This window comes from Lissotriton helveticus, chromosome 4_1 (genome assembly GCF_964261635.1).
Source record: "Lissotriton helveticus chromosome 4_1, aLisHel1.1, whole genome shotgun sequence".
NCBI classification, from domain to species: domain Eukaryota; kingdom Metazoa; phylum Chordata; class Amphibia; order Caudata; family Salamandridae; genus Lissotriton; species Lissotriton helveticus.
Window position 1 is genome coordinate 494,413,109 of NC_136063.1, and position 17,629 is coordinate 494,430,737.

The 17,629-nt window shown below is 43.9% G+C and overlaps 1 protein-coding gene across 1 annotated transcript in view; it reads right to left on the reverse strand.

Annotated features, from left to right (window-relative positions):
• Nucleotides 1-17,629, reverse strand: part of LOC144828694 (carbonic anhydrase 3-like) — a 218,814-nt gene that overhangs the window by 177,110 nt on the left and 24,075 nt on the right. The gene's annotated exons all lie outside the window — the stretch shown is intronic.

The window sequence follows — 17,629 nt, forward strand, 5'->3', positions numbered from 1 at the left end:
TGTTTGAAAATGGGGGCAATGGCTGCTGACCTCCAAGATTAAGGGACGGGGCCGATCACAGAATTCCTTATCACGTTTATTAAGAGGAGAGCCCAAAGGTTAATATTAGATTTATAGATATCGGCAGGGACACCATCTGGGCCTGGTGCTTTCCTAAGTGCACATTTTCCAATGGCTAGAGCCCCTTCACTAATGTCCTATTACTTACTGGTAATCTTCATTACTACGGGTCCCGTTGTCCTCGTTCCCTCCATACTTAACAAGTGAGATAATTTATCTCACCAACAGAAAAAAGAAAGAAGGAATGCTGGTACCACCCCTCCCCCTCCCACTGGAAGTACATAACTATACTCTACCCAGCATTCCTCCTGAACCACCAAGCCCCAGATGAGGGCTGGCAAGTCCAGGAGGGAGGGAGGAATCATATGAAGGGGACGAGGATAACGGGACCTGGAGTAATGAAGATTACCAGTAAGTAATAGGACATTATCCCCAGGTCCCTCCTGTCCTAGTCTCCTCCATACTTAACAAGTGAGAATACCCAAGCAGCAACCGGCAAACCACAGCAAACCACCAGGACAAAAAAAAAAAAGCAAACCCAGTGATTTATTGAAAAACAGAACAGAAAGAAAGGGGAATCAGGAGCACACAGCCTGAAGCATCCCCAGACCAAAGTTAGCAGCATCATCTGTGGTATATAAATAAATAATACCGGATCTAGGTTTGTCTGGACTTAGCAATAACAGATAGCTCAATAAATAAGAGTCAAGATTCGAGGTAGTAGGAGTTTGCAGGTTTAATACAGCATAAAGGACAGGAACAGGACAACCTGCACAGGAATAGGATGGCAGGGCCTGACAGGGGGGCCCGACAGCTGCCGGGCAGGATCTGGGATGAGCGCGCTAACATTTAATAACAATACACGAACATATATACTAAAACAGTTGCATTACAATACATATGATAGGCGGAGCAGTGGGTGTGGTCAATAGCAGTCGCGAAAGATAAGGGTGAAAATGGGTGTAACAGGGGCGTATACATAGACATGTGATGCAAACGTAACAGAATATGTCATAAATGGGGCGGAAACATGGAGGGGGCTACCTAAGGAGCCGGGACCTCTAACCTAATGGTGCGCGCAAACTGACAATGACGTGTTACTAGGAGAAACTGGGGGCTATGAACTCTGTGCTAGGAGCAGAGACTGAAGTCTGGAGAGTCTGGAGAGTCAGGGCGACATGTACCTAAACAGTATCTAGTATCTGATGTTTAGAGAACATGTTGATAGAATCCGAAAGTTATCGGGGTAAAGGCTAACGGACTCTAAGACTGGTGCATGCATTATTCTACATGTAGTGCGTGATGAAGAATATTAAATGACCATTAAATGCAGTATTTCTCTTACATGGAGACGTAAAGGCTAGACAATGACGGAAACTATTGATGCGATTCAGTAGCTTAGGAATGCAGAGAAGGAGGGCTGGACTGATAACTAGGATCATAACATACTCTTGGCAGACTCAGAGGCAGAGCCAGGCCGAGCCGGGCACTGTGAGGCAGGAAGTAAGTGAAGGGTCGAGGATACAGGTGGGGGCTGTATCGCTCCTCAGCGAGGGTTCAGGAGACAGGAGCTGAATCTGGTGTCCGGGCCCTTTTGAGGCCTAGAAACGGGGATTTTGCAATAAAATAACGTGCACACTGAAAAACGTGGCAACGTAACTTTACATAGGCCTGATACTCGTAGCTTTCACGAGAACTGGAAACTGGCATACTAGTGATGGACACAACTGTAATTGCGTCTTTAATCAAACATGGGGGATACATATGCATATTTAATCATGCACACATAACATAAGATGGAGGACGCGTAGGGACACAGAACATGGCAAAATTTACTTTTCCACACATCCCCCAGAACATTCTGAATACGATAATGCCTAACAAAGTTATTAGCAGAAGCCCAAGTGGCTGCCCTACAAATCTCAGACAGGGACACCGCACAAACGTCCGCCCAAAAGGCCGCCACCCCATGAGTAGAATGCCCCTGAACCTCAGCCGGAGGAGGGGAGTCCGAAAGGGAGTAGGCCAACATGATAACCTGCTTCAGCCAGCGATCAATGGAGGAAGAGGAAGCCCTGCACCACGAAAGGAAACACCAAAAGAAACAAACAGAGAGTCAGGCTGCCGAAAAAGATGAGTATGGCCACATAGATCCGCAACGCCCGGCAAACATCCAACAAAGCCCAACGAAGATCACCCCTCCACCTGCTCCATAAACAAAGCAGGCAAGACCAGTTCCTGAGAGTGATGGAACTGGGAAGGAACTTTAGGAACAAAGGACAAATCCAAACGCAGAACCACGCCATCACCAAAAAAGTACAGAAAAGGCTCCCGAGCCATCAAATCTCTCAACTCCCCAAGGCACCTAGCCGAAGTAATGGCCACCAAAAAAACAACTTTGAAAGTAACAAATCTCAGCTCAACGTCCTCCAAAGGCTCAAAAGGAGCAGCCATCAAAGCCCTTCACACCAAAGAGAAGTCCCAAAGAGAAAAAGAAGGCCGTACCACAGGAAGTGACAATTAAAAACTGGTCACCAAACGAGAAACCAGGTCATCAACATCAGACAAATTCCCCAAAGAGAACGGAAAGCCCGAATAGCAGCCCCCGTGGCCCGCTAAGTGGAGATAGACAATCCCTTCTCAAACCCCTCCCAGAGAAACTCAAGGACATCATGCAAAGGACAAACCAGAGGAGACAACGAAAGACCTTGACAAAAAACACTCAAAGTTACCCCAATGATGACTGTAGGGCTTGAGAGTAGACTGCTTCCTGAATTGCTGAAAAGCCAAAGCTAAATGCGTGGGGAGACCCCGACTCCTCCACCCTTGCCTCTCAACCTCCATACCAACAGACAAAGCTGCCGGAGGGTCAAGATCAGAGAGGACCGCAAGGGAGACGGAGGGAACAGGAACAACCAAGGACCCTGACCAGCTAACAACTTCAGAGTGGGAAACCAGGACTGGCGTGGTCCAGAAGGGCACCACCACCACCACCTCCCAATCCTCCTCCACCAGGCAATACAGAAACTGAGAGATCAGAGCAAGGGGAGGATAGGCATACAGCCGCCGAGATGGCCAAGGAAAGGTCAGAGCATCTACCACCCAAGACCCCGCCTGAGGGACCCGGGAGCAGAAGCGGGGAAGCTGAGCATTGAGCCGGGAAGCAAAGAGGTCGAGCTAAGGAGCAGCAAACCTCACGCACACCAGACGAAAGGCCACTGGAGTCAAGGCCAACTCCTAGGAGGCGGGGAAATACTGACTGAGGACATCCCTGGATATGAACAGCCACCAGAGACAAGAGGTGCCGCTCCGCCCAGCAAAATAACAGGGACGCCACAGCATTCAGGGTCTTGGACCTAATACCCCCTGGTAATTCAGGCAGGACACTGTCACTGTGTTGTCTGAACGAACAAGCACATTGCAGTTCAACAACTGATCCTGGAACGCCAACACCGCCTGGAGCACTGCAGACAACTTGCGTCAATTCGAAGACCACTGACCCTCCAGAAGGGACTAATGACCCTGAAGGGAGTCCGACCCCAACTTTGCACCCCACCCCACTGCACTGGCATCCATCATGAGAACAACTGGAGGGGAGGGGAGAGGCCTGGTGAGATTGTCCAACACCGTCCACCAGAGCAGAGCAGGGAGGACCGAGAGGGACACCAGAACCAAGAGGGACATATTGCGAGACAACGGATCCCACAGAGGCAACAGGAATGACCAAAGAGGCTGCAGATGGAACCATGCCCAAGGCACTGTGAACACTGTAGCTGCCATCAGACCCAGAACAGGCAACCAGAGATGGACCAGAAAGGAACAACCCTCCAGAAAACGACGAGCAAGGGAACACAAGGTCACCGCTCATGACACAGGTAGGGAAACTCGATTCGGATCGGTGAAGAAAATAGCCCCTATGAAAGTCAAATCCTGGGAAGGCACCAGCTGACACTTGGGGAGATTCCGCAGAAACCAATGGGCCCCCAACGCCGAACACACCAAATCCTGATCCCGCAACAAGAGATCTCTGGAAGGAGCATGAAGGAGACAATCGTCCAAGTAAGGGCAAACCAGGACACCCTGAAGATTAAATGAAGCCACTAACAGTGCCACCACCTTGGTGAACACCCTGGGGCCGACCACAGGCCAAAGGGCACAACCTGAAACTGATAATGCCGCCCCTGAAGACAAAACCTCAGGAACCAATTAAATAGGTGGTGAACAGGGACATGATAATAAGCGTCCTGAAGATCCAGGGTGCACATGAAGTGACCGGGGAGAACCAGGGAAATTACCCATTGCAGAGTCTCCATCTTGAGCGGCAGATGTAACACAAATTTGTTCAGGGACTTCAAATCCAGGACAAGACAAAACCCCCTGTCACCTTGGGCACCAGGACAATAATGGAATAAAATCCCCTACCCCTCTCCACAGGAGGGACCTCCTGCACCGCCCCTTGTCCAGCAGAGCCTGGATCCCCAGACACAGCTCTGATCTCTTGGTCGGACAAGATGGCCAGGGAGTCGGAAGGACTTCAGAGTCCGGAGGAGGCTCCGAAAATTCGATGAGGTACCCCACCCTCACAATGTCCAGGACCCACATATCTGAACAGGAGCGCATCCAAGTTGGAAGAAAGAACCAAAGCCAACCTCCGACCAAGAATCTGGCATCGGCTGCTAGATAGTTAGAAATGAGGCTCTGCAGGAGGAGACTTTGCCTTCTTGTCCTGACCCTTACCATAAGTAAACCGTCCAAGACCACGAGAAAATTGCCTGCAAGAGGGGGGATGGAAGAAGGACGTGGGCCTAGTAGAAACCACCACAGAGGACGATTACTTGAATGAGGATGAATTCTTCTTCTCCTTAAAAAGACGATGCAGTTTGCCCTCCAACACCTCCTCAAGCATCATGGTACCCTGAAAGCGCAATCGAAGGGCAGAGGACTTCTGGGCCAAATCCGTTTTCCAGTCCTTCAGAACCAAATTGTGGTGAGCTGCCACACAAGCCCTTCCAGAGAGGGCCGATGCTCTCACCACATCGAAGGAAGCATCCAACAGGAACTCCACCTGCCTCTCAATATGTTCTAGGAGCCCCGATCAGTCAGTAGAATCACCCATAGATCCAAAAAGAGACTTAACACCTTCAATGCTACAGGCAATTCCCGCTGGGTGCTGAGCTTTGAGATTCCCCACTTTACATGACAAGGCCAGCTCGTCATAAGCATAGCTCCAGTGGTACTGCATGACGAGCTGGCCTTGTCATTAGCATGGAAGAGGTTAATATCCAAGATAAGTGACTGAGCCACATAACACCCATAAATGCCTGCCCTGAGAGCCAGATGGGAACCAGAATAAACTTTCAGAAGGAAAGCATCCTCCTTCTTATTCATGGGATCCCTGACCATCTCCTCTTCACACAACGAAGTACAACCAACCAGACTGGCCACAAACGAATTGACAGGAATTGAGTCAGGCAAGTCCTTGGCCATACTCTATCCGGATAGAGTAAGGCCATGAACCAGGGAAGCATAATGCGATCAGGGTCCTTCCACTCCCGGTTAAGAACCTCACGAAGATAGAGATGGGCTGGAACATCAACAGCAGTATTGCTTTGGAACTGGCGAAGCAGGGAACTCCCAGAAGTGCTCGGGGAATCATCTCACTGCAACCCCATATTCAACTTCACATGCTTCAACAAGTCTGGCAACATCTCCTTGTCAATGTACTTGCCCTTAAGATCATCACTCTCCAACCACTCATCCTCCGAAGCAGAAGAAGGCGAAGACGGGGCGTGATCAGAGCTCTTGGACCTAGGAGCGCCACCCATCTCCAGCAAGGTCTCTTTGATTAAACCTTTAATCTTGGCATCACTACCCTCCTTACACTGTCTGTAGCACGCAGGAGAGGGTGAAGAAGAAGACACGGAGGAAGAAGAGGAGGAAGCCTCCACATGCCTGCTCCTCCTTGCATATGAGGCCCATGTTCACAGGGCCTCAGTAAGGAGCAGGAGCACAACCACCAGAAGAACTCCTGAAAACCTGCCAACACAGGAGAACCTTATTATGACGCCAGGACCAGCAGGGAAACAGGACAACCTCAGCAGAGCTCAGCACAGAGGAGTCCCACGGAAACTACCCAGCTGAAGCACAGCAGCCACACACTGTAGGCAGGCAATCCACAGAAGCCCACAGCACACAAAGGCGGACTTTCCACATCGAGCAAGAAACTGGACCAGAAACCAACAAGCCACAGCCACTCCTTGCAGGATGAAAAGGCAGTGACACCCCTTACCAAATAAAGAAAAAATGCTATACGGTACTCACGCTACGGCAGGCAACCATTCATCGTCACTGCCGCCAGCCGCATGGCATCAGAACGCCCTGAACAAGCAGGAACCGTCGCGCCCCCGACGTGCCAGGCAACCCCGGAGGTGCGTCGTAGACTCCACAATCCAGCAGAATAAGACATTGTGTGAGCACGGTGCAGAAAAATCAACCCACCACAACCGAGAAGCCAACATGACACCCCCCAAGCCCGGCAGGGAGGGAGTCAATGAAGAACTGCCACACACACGCCGCCCAGTAACAGGTAAGCCCCAGGAGCCTCCAGGCTCAGGAACAACCTTCATACTATAGGTAGACAGAAAAAAGAACAGGAGGAATTCTGGACAGAGTACAGTTATATACCCCCAGTGGGAGGGGGAGGGGTGGTACCAGGATTCCTTCTTTCTTTTTTATGTTGGTGAGATAGATTATCTCACTTTTTAAGTATGGATGGGACGAGGTCAGGAGGGACATAGGGGTAATTTCTATTTGGGTGGAGATACCCTGTACATTCAGACCCATCTTGCACCAACCATTTGATGAATTGTAACATCTTATTTTCTGTAAAAAGGTTACTAAAATGAGACACCCACCGATCTCCCCGGAATTAGAGATTCAACCTTCGGGACTTATGGGTCTGAGAAAAAGGGATCATTAACTATTTCCCAGAACTTATAGTTATCCCTTGCCTTAGTCACCACTAGGTCTTCCCAGGCTTTACTCAGAATCTAATTATCCTTTTCTCTAACGCAAAAAAAAAAGAATACTATTTATGCCTCTCTTGGAGTTTCAAACAATAGCCATATGACCAGAGATGTTATTATCAATTCACAATAATTTGACAAAACTCAATTACAAAGGTACCTTCCAAACTCCTCCACATGGAATAAAAAAAAAGAATATAATTTGTGTAATCGTTGTGGCGCGGTCGTATTCCTTCATGTTTAGGAAGGCTGGAAACAAGTGGATTCTGTAACAGAGTAATAACATAATTTCCCAATCTATTGGTGGTGCAGGAAGCTGCTGCTTATCATTTGTAGGTAGAGACTGTCTTATTATTTCCAGGAATTATTTTTTATGTTACATTTCTATGATGTAATTCACTTGTTTTCCTATGTTCATTCATATTATACTGATTAATGAGATATGATAATGTGAGTTTATTTTTTCATTTTGATTGTGCATTAACAAAATCTACGCTTAACAGAATTAGCTTGCGTGTGTTTTGGTCTGTGACTGTTGTGCCACTGAGATCTAGAAGGATATGTGCAGAAATAAAAATGTACTTTAACAATTCTAAAAAAAAAATCCGTTGTTGACTTGGGCCCCTATTTAGAGTTTGATGTTTGGGATACTCCATAAACTAGGGGGCATATTTCTCATACATTCACACACCACGGTGCAAGGGTGCCTGCGTTGTAAGCAGGATTGCTTTGTGCAGGAAGGACCTTCCTGCACAAAACAATCCTGCAATAATGCAGTGCTGATTGTGTCACAATTAGGACTCTTGTCTCCACTTTTAAAATTATTTTATTTTTGAGTTTTGTAAAATATTACAGGTTAGCTTACAATTACTTCTGAGCCCTAGTGGTGGTGGCATGGTACTGTTTGGTGAATAGACAGGGGAGCTGAGTCCAAGCGAAAGGATAGGCCCTCAGCCCATTTTCCTCGACGATAGTCCCTGATTTTAAGGAGTTCAATAAACAACAGGAGTTGACCTACAAAGGAAAGTCTGAATGGTCTGTGTTGGAGTTTCTTAAATCATAGTTGGGTCGGTTCAATTTGAAGGATGGCATTTCACATTCTGGCACGCTTTACTCCTAGTCATCTGCCACTGCGTTTTGTGCTCATGTGGACAGGTGGCGGATCAAGTGGGTAGAAGGTCATCCAACATTTCAATCTTGGCTTGTCTGGAGCATTCAATAGTGGCAAGTGAAACATATGGTACACAAAATTATTAAATTAAAAAATATATATTCTAACACAAAATTGAAGATTACAGTAATCCACAAGAAAGTCTTTTTACACCCAATGTGTTTAGGTGAAGCAAAAAGAATTGTACAGCATATGCAACATCAGCAAAACATGTATAGCACTACATAGAGTTAAAGCACAACAGAAATAGTGTACTGCAAAGATATTCGAAGAGTTCACCGCTTTTTTCCACGTCAGGTCATGATATCATTTCTTGATCACAATAGACGCAGTAGATACAGCCAACACGTGTTTCGTCAAAATTACTTCTTCAGGGCATCTAAGTGTTGCAGCCATAGAACAATTTTATTCAAGGAATATTTCAGAAAAGGAACTTTCACCATGTTCAATCAAGAGCTATTAGAAGAATATACTGAAAAATGTAAAGCCGCCAGTGGAAAGTCATGAATATGGAGCAAAAAACCCAGCCTGGGATGTACTCAGTAGATATTTAAAAAAAACTTACAAAAGAATATCATAAGGTCCCAGTGATGAATTAATGCACTGCCAAGAGATAATAATACTCCCAAAAAAGTCAATTGTAGAGATTGTTTTGCACATAAAGTGTAAAGTGAATACATAGTCCATGAGCCGCAGCTAGGGATTCCACAAACTGTTTTCATGTGCACATTACCAAAGTTATCAGCAAGGGGCATCCGTACTGGGACAGGTTTACATGTATCCACACCAACAACCAAGTTCAAACAGAAAAACGGCACAAACAAGCCAAGATGCATATATTTAGGATTGCTCAGTGTAATCACCATAGATACACTTGTTAGTAGCAAGAGTAAAACAATGACTGGCAGCCGCACCTCCTGAAGTAAACACTAATTATTGAGCCAAGTTGACCACCCCAAAGAGGCCAGGTACCAGTTGGCCATAGCTTAGATACTTAAATCATAGATTGAGAGGCAACAGAAACCAAAATGTAGCAGGCAACAATTTGGACACAGGACTATAGCAAACAAGACGAATCAGTCAGCGCTTGTAGTTTTCTCTTTCTTTAATCCATTTCTTTTCAATAAGGACAGCCAATGTGTTTCGATTAAACATAATCTTCCTCAGGGTTCCAGATATACAAAACACATACAACAAACATAACTAAATATTTTTCGTAGCAAGAGTTCAGTCTGTTGTAGCACCAGTTCAAATTTAAATGTGACAATATTCAACAATGGTCACTATAATTGGGGATTGTGCAGGTATTTTATTTCCACTACCACCTTTGGGGTAGTTTCTCCAACATTTCAATTTTGAGTCTACAGAAACCATATAGCACAGGTATTCCAGGATGATTTTGCCCTTCCAGTCTTTGTGGATAGTGCAGAAAATGCCGAATTCAACCTACAATTCTGATGGAAACCAGTGAAGAGCTCTAACAACTGGTATGATGTGTTTTTGATGGAGACGTATAGATAGGCACACAGTTGGTGCCTAGTAATTTAGCCTGCCAGTGGGTTTCTTAGGAAGACAGGTGCAGGGAGCATTGCAGTAGTCCAGTGCTGCCCCATGACTGACTTGGCAGAGAGAAAGGATTTTGTGAAGTAAGCATAGCTGGAGATGGATGCCTCTGATGACAGCGTTAACTGAGGGATGCAAACAAAGTCCTGAGTCAAAGATTCTTCTTAGGATCCTGGCTTTGAGAGTCATTGAAGTAGGGGGTTTCTAGACTTGGGGACCAGTCAAAGGTTCACTCACCTCATAAAAAAGTTTTGGGTCAGCTCTCGAAGAGGTAACTTGTCGTTGAACAGCAGAAACAAGAGGGAAGATCGAAGTGGGGGCGGGGGGGGGGGCGGAAGTAGGCCCTAGGATCTCTTAGTTGCTCCGTGGTAACCTTTCCTGGGTTTCTTGCAGCTGTTTTATTTGTTTTTCAGAAACCTTTTTGCGCGCTTTGAATAACGTATCATTCTAAAAAATGAAGGAAGGAAGTAAAACTTACAGAGTATGGATGAAGAGTATGAATCATAGAGATATGATTTGAAATATAAAGTCATGGACAGATACGTCTTATACAAATCAAAGATACACTAATTATTCTAAAGGAGCAAAAAGAAATTATAAAATTAATAATGAAATATGAACTAAGTTGTGAACATCAATTCATAACTGTATGTGGTAATGAATTGTACCAAAACATCCACTAGGTGGCAGAAGTGGATTATGTCGAAGCAATGTCATTTGTATAGCACTCTCTTAAAGGATTATAGTGCACTCCCTCCCGTTCATTGATTATCAGCATGCAAGTTCACAAGTATGCCAAGTTGTAAATAAATAAATGCAATAATTGAAAGATTGAAAAAGTGTTAGCAATAGCGTGCTAGCATGAACCTTTGTAATACATACATCGTGACTTTGTGAAATGATGAAAAGTAAACTAGATTAAGCACTGTGTACAAAGGTACCAGAGGGCTAAGGAAGAAATGTAAATATTTATAACTCTATAATTATAAACCGAAAGTCATAATACTAATCTCGAAAGATGATTCATGGGATGATTGAAATCGGACAGCAATAAATAAAATGAAGAAACTTTCAAGCCGTTCATGGGTGAACAAAGAGACAGAAATGGGATGGGATGAAATGGAGACTTGGGAGCAGGGTCTTGCATGGTGCATGCCTCATTGTGCTAAGTAAGTCAGGGACACATAATTTAGGGCTTGATTTAGATTTTAGCGGGGCTACCTCTGTCCCACAGCAACGGCAGTTCCGAGTACTCCGTCACACTGCAGCGGTCCACCTGACATATTTAGAATTTGCGGAAATAGACACTGCAGCTTTCTTCTCAGCTGGCTAACATTACGCTGTCACCATCAGGCTGGTGGGTTTGCGATGAGCCAGTTTAGATGTTCCTGTTGTGCTGGCAGTATCCTGGTAGCAGAGTTCTGATACAAAGTGAGGCTCTGCTGGTGTGGAGACAAGTTAGCACTTCTAATCATTATCTCAGTACACATACATATATTGTGAATGTGTCATAATGTATATGTAAGCAATGTGTAATGCCCTTTTTATACATATAGCATTGCACACCAACATACACACACTATTGTATGTACACCCACAGGCACCACACCAACATACTCAGAACATACACACACTATTGTAGGTACACCACAAGCACAACAAGCACAACACCCACAACCACCACCACTAAAAAAATATTTTTTTAAGTGTCAATACATGTGTATACATTTTGCCACGATAAGTGGTAAGATGTATACTCATGCAGGACACATAAAACTGCATATTTATTTATTTATTTATTTGGAGATTTATAGAGCGCGTAGTTACCCGGAAGCATCCCAGCGCTAAACCAGAAGTAGGGACAGAGGCGAATAGCAAAAGACCCCAGTAACACAAAGTCACTAAGGGAAGAGGAACGTTTTCAAAAGTTTCCGGAATCACAGATGGCATGCTTCTACACGCAGTTTCGAGGGAAGGGAGTTCCACAGCTTAGCTGTGTTAACCGAAAAACGCCGTCCTCCTGTGCGTGTCTTCTTTACTCTAGGCACTATGACCAGGCGTTCATGATCTGAACGGAGGGATCTGTTAGCTTTGTAAGGCAAGACTAAATTCTTCAGGATCGGGGGTCCCTTACCCTGAAGGAGTTTGTGTGCAATGCATAAGGATTTAAATTTTACCCTTTCACGTATCGGAAGCCAGTGCAGCGACTTAAGGGCTGGTTTTGCTGACATTCTGACTGAAGTGCCCGTGAGAAGCCTCGCTGCGGCATTCTGGATCTTTTGAAGTTTGTTAAATGTAGCTTCAGGGGCACTGAGAAAAATAGCATTACTATAGTCCAATCTGGACCGGATCAGTCCTTGGATCAGCAGCTTCCTATAGGGCTGCGGAAGAAGTGGCAGAACTTTCCGGGCCGATCGAAGGAGGCCAAAGCAAGCTCCCGCTGTTTTTTTGGCATGGGTCTTGAATGAGAGGTCCTGTTCCATCCAGACCCCAAGACTTTTGATCGCATATAAGAGCTATGTAAAAATACACGAGGAGATAGCTAATGTTACCACGTGATTCATAGTGAGACAGGTGACACACAAGCCTACCTTAGATTCCATCAACAACGGGGTGGCTGAGTGTTGTGGTGAAGTGGTAGCAGGACCAGAACAACCTGGATGATGGCGTTCAAAATGGAAATGGAAGTGGGCAGGGCCGGACTGGCTACCGGGCAGTTGTGTGTCCTACCGAGCAGGGGGATGATTTCTCTGTGGTGTGGGCTTATTTCGTTGATGGGGATGTGCGTGCGCTTTGAAATAAAAAAAAAAACGAATTTCGTTTTGTACACACAGATCCCCATCAACCAAATCATCCCCCTGCTCGGCAGGACACATAACTGTCCGGTAGCCAGTCCGGCACTGGAAGTGGGAACCTGACAAAAGGTATGTTTTTGCCTCTTTCTCATCTTTTCCTCTAACCTGGGCTTGGAGGTTTCCCTGCCACAGTTGCCTCAATGGAGAGGCACTTTGTAATTGGGATGGCAGGAATCTTGATGGGACTCTCTACGATAGCCGCTTCTGCCTCTGATGCCGTAAACATGGGAGAAAGATTCTGGCCGAGGCAGCGGCACTATGATGGTTTTCTCTCCAAGGACCCACCAACTTCTAAATACAACAGGTGGACCACCAAGCCGGCATGCGGAAAATTGCTGAGAAAGCAATGGCGGGACCAGTTCTGCTTACATCAAAATCAGACCCTAAGTCACTGAACTGGAGTAAGAGCATGTGCGCTCTGCTCCTTTTTATTAACCTGGTCACTTGTCCTGTGGGATGGGTGGTGGATGGGTGTAGGGCAGTGTACAAGGCGGCGCTCTTAGAGAGGTGACTGCACAGTGATGTGACGTGATGGACGCCATGTTACTCCCAAATAATGACAAAAGATCAAAACTACAACGGGGAAAACAAAAAGAACAAGGAAATGCAGTAGTCTATCAATCTCAGAGTTAATCAGCAGGACAGAAGTGGACAATTAGACAGACTGCCAGCTGAAGCAGGGGAAGTATGACGTTACAACGCATGCTTTTACCACGCATGCTGTTACAACACAGTTTTTACAACGCATACCATTACAACGCATAGCACTTTGGGGTGCTGGATAGTGAATAGTTTAATTTATTATTCCAACTCTAGTCCCCGTGGACACTAGGGAAGGTGTTGGATAGTAAATTAAATCTATTCCCTATCCTAGAGCGCCCCCCAGCGCAATGCGTTGTAATGGTTTTCGTTGTAAAACCTGCGTTGTAATACCACTGCGTGGTAAAAGTTGCGTTATAAAGGATGTTTCCCGCAGCAGGACATCGTCACTCGAGTTTATAATGTTATCTAATTTTGATTAAGGAAAAACACTGATGCAAAGATCCAGCATGTTTGACACCATACATGACAAGATGATGCTCCTAGAGTTCACTGCTGATTCATCTCACTGAAGCTTTTGACAGTTGTGGTCGTTGTCAAACTAATCAATCATTTTCTTGCTGGTGGGGTGATCACTGGCTGCACATTGTCCGTAGGCAGGGCTGCATCTTCACGTCTCAGAAATTCCTCACGCCATGATTTCATAGTTATGGAAGGGATGGTGCAGAGCAGGAATATCAACCGAGAAATATTGTGCGACATAAATATCGCCGCAAAAATATCAGTGGGAAGAAATATGGACAACAAAACTATCATTGACAAGGATATTGACTGACAGGTAAGTAATATTGATTACAAAAATATTGTTGTAATAAATATAGTTTACATAAATATCGATTTATTAATAATGTTATGTATCTTAGTGTTTTTAATGAGAATTGTTTGTCATTTTATTATATGTTTCAGAATTTTACTAGTTATTAATTTATTTTAAATTTAATTCTGCGTTTGTAGATCCGTAGCAGGTTGTGGGTTTATAGGGGAATAAGGTGGAAAGTAATTTAATTATATAGATTTAAATAATAATTTATAGTAGGTAATTTTGATTTTTTTAATTAGAATTTTGCATTTTTAGTTCTGTAGGGGGTTGTAGGTTTATAGGGGAATAGGGTGGAAAGCAATTTAATTTTATAACATTCATTGAATAATTAATGTGTTAATTGATTATTTAGTAATAATTTAATAATTAGTTTTATTTAATTTAAAGTAGTCAATTAATAATTAATTATGTTAATTGTTTAATTATTTTCAGGTGTGTGTTGTGGTGTTCATATGTGTAAATGGTCTGAAGGTTCGTAAGTAATTAATTTTTAATAGATCAATTATTACATATTTTTAAATTAATTACCATTAATTAATTACTAATTATTATTTGTAATTATTTAATTAATTTTAGGTGTGTGTTGTGGTGTTTATATGCGTAAATGGTGTGAAAGGTGGTAATTAATTTTTTATTAATTCACTAATAAATAATAATAAATAAATTTTCATTAATGAATTAGTAATTATTACATTTAATTGTGTCATTAATTTTAGGTGTGTGTTGTGGATATAACAGTGTTAAATAATGTGTAATTAACTATTTTTTATTATCTTTGTTAATAATAATATATTTCAATTCATACATTAATTATGTTAATATTGGAAATTAAATTTAATAAAAATGTTGATGGTTTTGGTTTTTATTGTTTTGGGAATAGTAATTTTTACCTTTCCGCTATCCAACGCTTTCCCTACTGTTGCACTCACTGGAGTTGGAATAGTAATTTTTACCCCTACGCTATCCAATGCTTTCCCTACTGTTGAACTTAATGGAGTGGGGATAGTAATTTTTACCACTCCTCTATCCAGCGCTTTCCCTACTGTTGCACTCACTAGAGTGGGAATAGTAATTTTTACCCCAACGCTATCCAATGCTTTCCCTACTGTTGCAATCACTGGAGTGAGAATAGTAATTTTTACCCCTCCGCTATCCAACGCTTTCCCTACTGTTGCACTCACTGGAGTCGGAATAGTAATTTTTACCCCTCCGCTATCCAGCGCTTTTCCTACTGTTGCACTCAATGGAGTGGGAATAGTAATTTTTATCCCTACTCTATACAGCGCTTTCCCTACTGTTGCACTCACTGGAGTGGGAATAGTAGTTTTTACCCCCTCGCTATCCAACATTTTAACTACTAATATTTTTATTTTGTTATTAAATGTATGTCTTTTTTTAAATCGTTTAATGTGTTAATTAAAAAAAAAATGAATAAATTAAAGAGGTGAAAATCACAACGGTTGCTACCTTGCACCTTAAGTGATCCGATTCGATTTAGTGTGGAGTTACAGCAGATAAAACCACAATGGTAGTATTATCTAGTCCTCAACATTATAGTCAAAACGCTTTGTAGGGGCTCAGAATGGGTTAGGGGTACCATAAACCGGACATGTTCCGGTTAGATAGTATAAGGGTTCCTCAAGGGTGTGGGGGGGGGGGTTCACTTGGGTGTGGAGGGTCGGGGAAAAAAGCATAAAATATTCCTCATTTCCGATTTGGTTGTTGATAATTCTATTTTTTTCATTTCTAAAGTATGGACAGGTATTGTATTTCAGATAGTGGTTAAGGGCTGTATGCCTGCAATGTCCAACCGAACCAGTTCTACCAGTCATGAGTAATCTTAGGATTCTCTCCTGGAATATTAATGGCCTGCGTACCAAACCCAAATCAAATAGGATTCTACAATACTTATGGGATTTTGATGCGCAGGTCATTATACTTCAGGAGACACATCTAGATGAGGCTGAGCTGCTTGATCTGGTAAAAAAACAGATGGATAGATCTGTCTGTTTCTACCTCCCAAACAATCACTACTAGGGGGGTGACTATTCTTTTTAAAAAAACAATCACCACAAGACTCATAACCCAGAAGGTCGAATCCGCAGGCAGGTGGGCTATCGCCACCGTGGTTATAGGTGGCTTACGTTTAACTATAGCTGGGTATTATGGGCTTAACCGGGATGATCCCTCTGCCTTAGAATCACTATTTTCCGAACTTTTGCACTTCTCAGAACCAGTCATAATAGCAGAGGATTTTAACATCGTACTTGACCCCTCGCTAGATAAGACCCCATCTAGCCGACAAAAAACGTTGTCTAAGTCCAGAGCTTTCTTACTTAAATCTATGTGTCAATACGGTATCATAGATATCTGGAGACTAAGGGCGGGCCAGAAACCCGGTTTTTCTTTCCAAAATTTTAAATACCACCATCGATCCAGGATCGATTTTTTTTTAATAAGTAGAGCCTTGCTCGATTCGGTAAAGAATGTCACTTACCTACCATCGCACCTGTCGGACCACTCCGCAGTTTCTTTAGATCTTGTTGGTTTGACTCAATCCTTGGCCAGGTCATGGTCTTTTGATCGGTCCCTTCTTACATCTTCAGATGATCTTGAATGTATTAGAGCAGAAGCACAAGAATTTTTGCGAATCAACATCGGCTCTGCGAGCTCTAGGTATGGGATGCCTTTAAGTGTTTCCTGCGAGGGGTCATTAAGAATAAAACTGTATTCCGTAGGAGACAGTACACTCAAGAAGTTGCATCCATAGAGGCCAACCTGTCACTGATGCAAACCGAACTAGAGGCCTGCAGTAATGTTTCTAATCCTATTGCATTGGCTAAGCAGGAGAAGCTTCTGGAACTTAAAGGGCAACTGGCCTCTGTGCTTAATCAGCGCATTCTCCAGAAATGGGAAGCTAGTAAACTAGCCCATTTCGAATTTGGAGAAGGGGCAGGCAAACTGCTAGCCTGGAAGTCCAGAACCGATCGGACTCGGAACAACATTGATTCCATAACAACTAGTGCCGGGACAGTATCTTTGGATTTAGAAATAAGATTGGCCTTTAAAGATTTTTTCCAGAATATCTATCAGGAGGACAAGAATATCTCCCTAAAGGAGTGGCTGAATTGTATTTCATTACCATCGCTATCCCCAGAACAAAGTGCATCCCTAGACAAGACGATCACGGAAGAAGAGGTGGTGATTGCGATACAAAATAGTAAGGGGGGTAAGGCGGCGGGGCCTGACGGCTTGCCGGCCGAGATATATAAGCACCTTGTGGGTGAAATTGCTCCTTTTCTTGCTGTATTATTCAATCAAATACTGCAGGAAGGAGTTTTACCTCCTATTTCCTGGAATAACGCATCCATCACACTTATTCTGAAAGCAGGCAAGGTTAGACCAGGTAGGTTCATATCGCCCCATTTAAATTCTCAACGCCGATTACAAAATCTTTGCGTCCCTCTTGGCTAAGAAGCTGGGTCAGGTTGCCCCTGCAGTCTTACATTCCAACCAGAAGGGCTTTGTTAAGGGT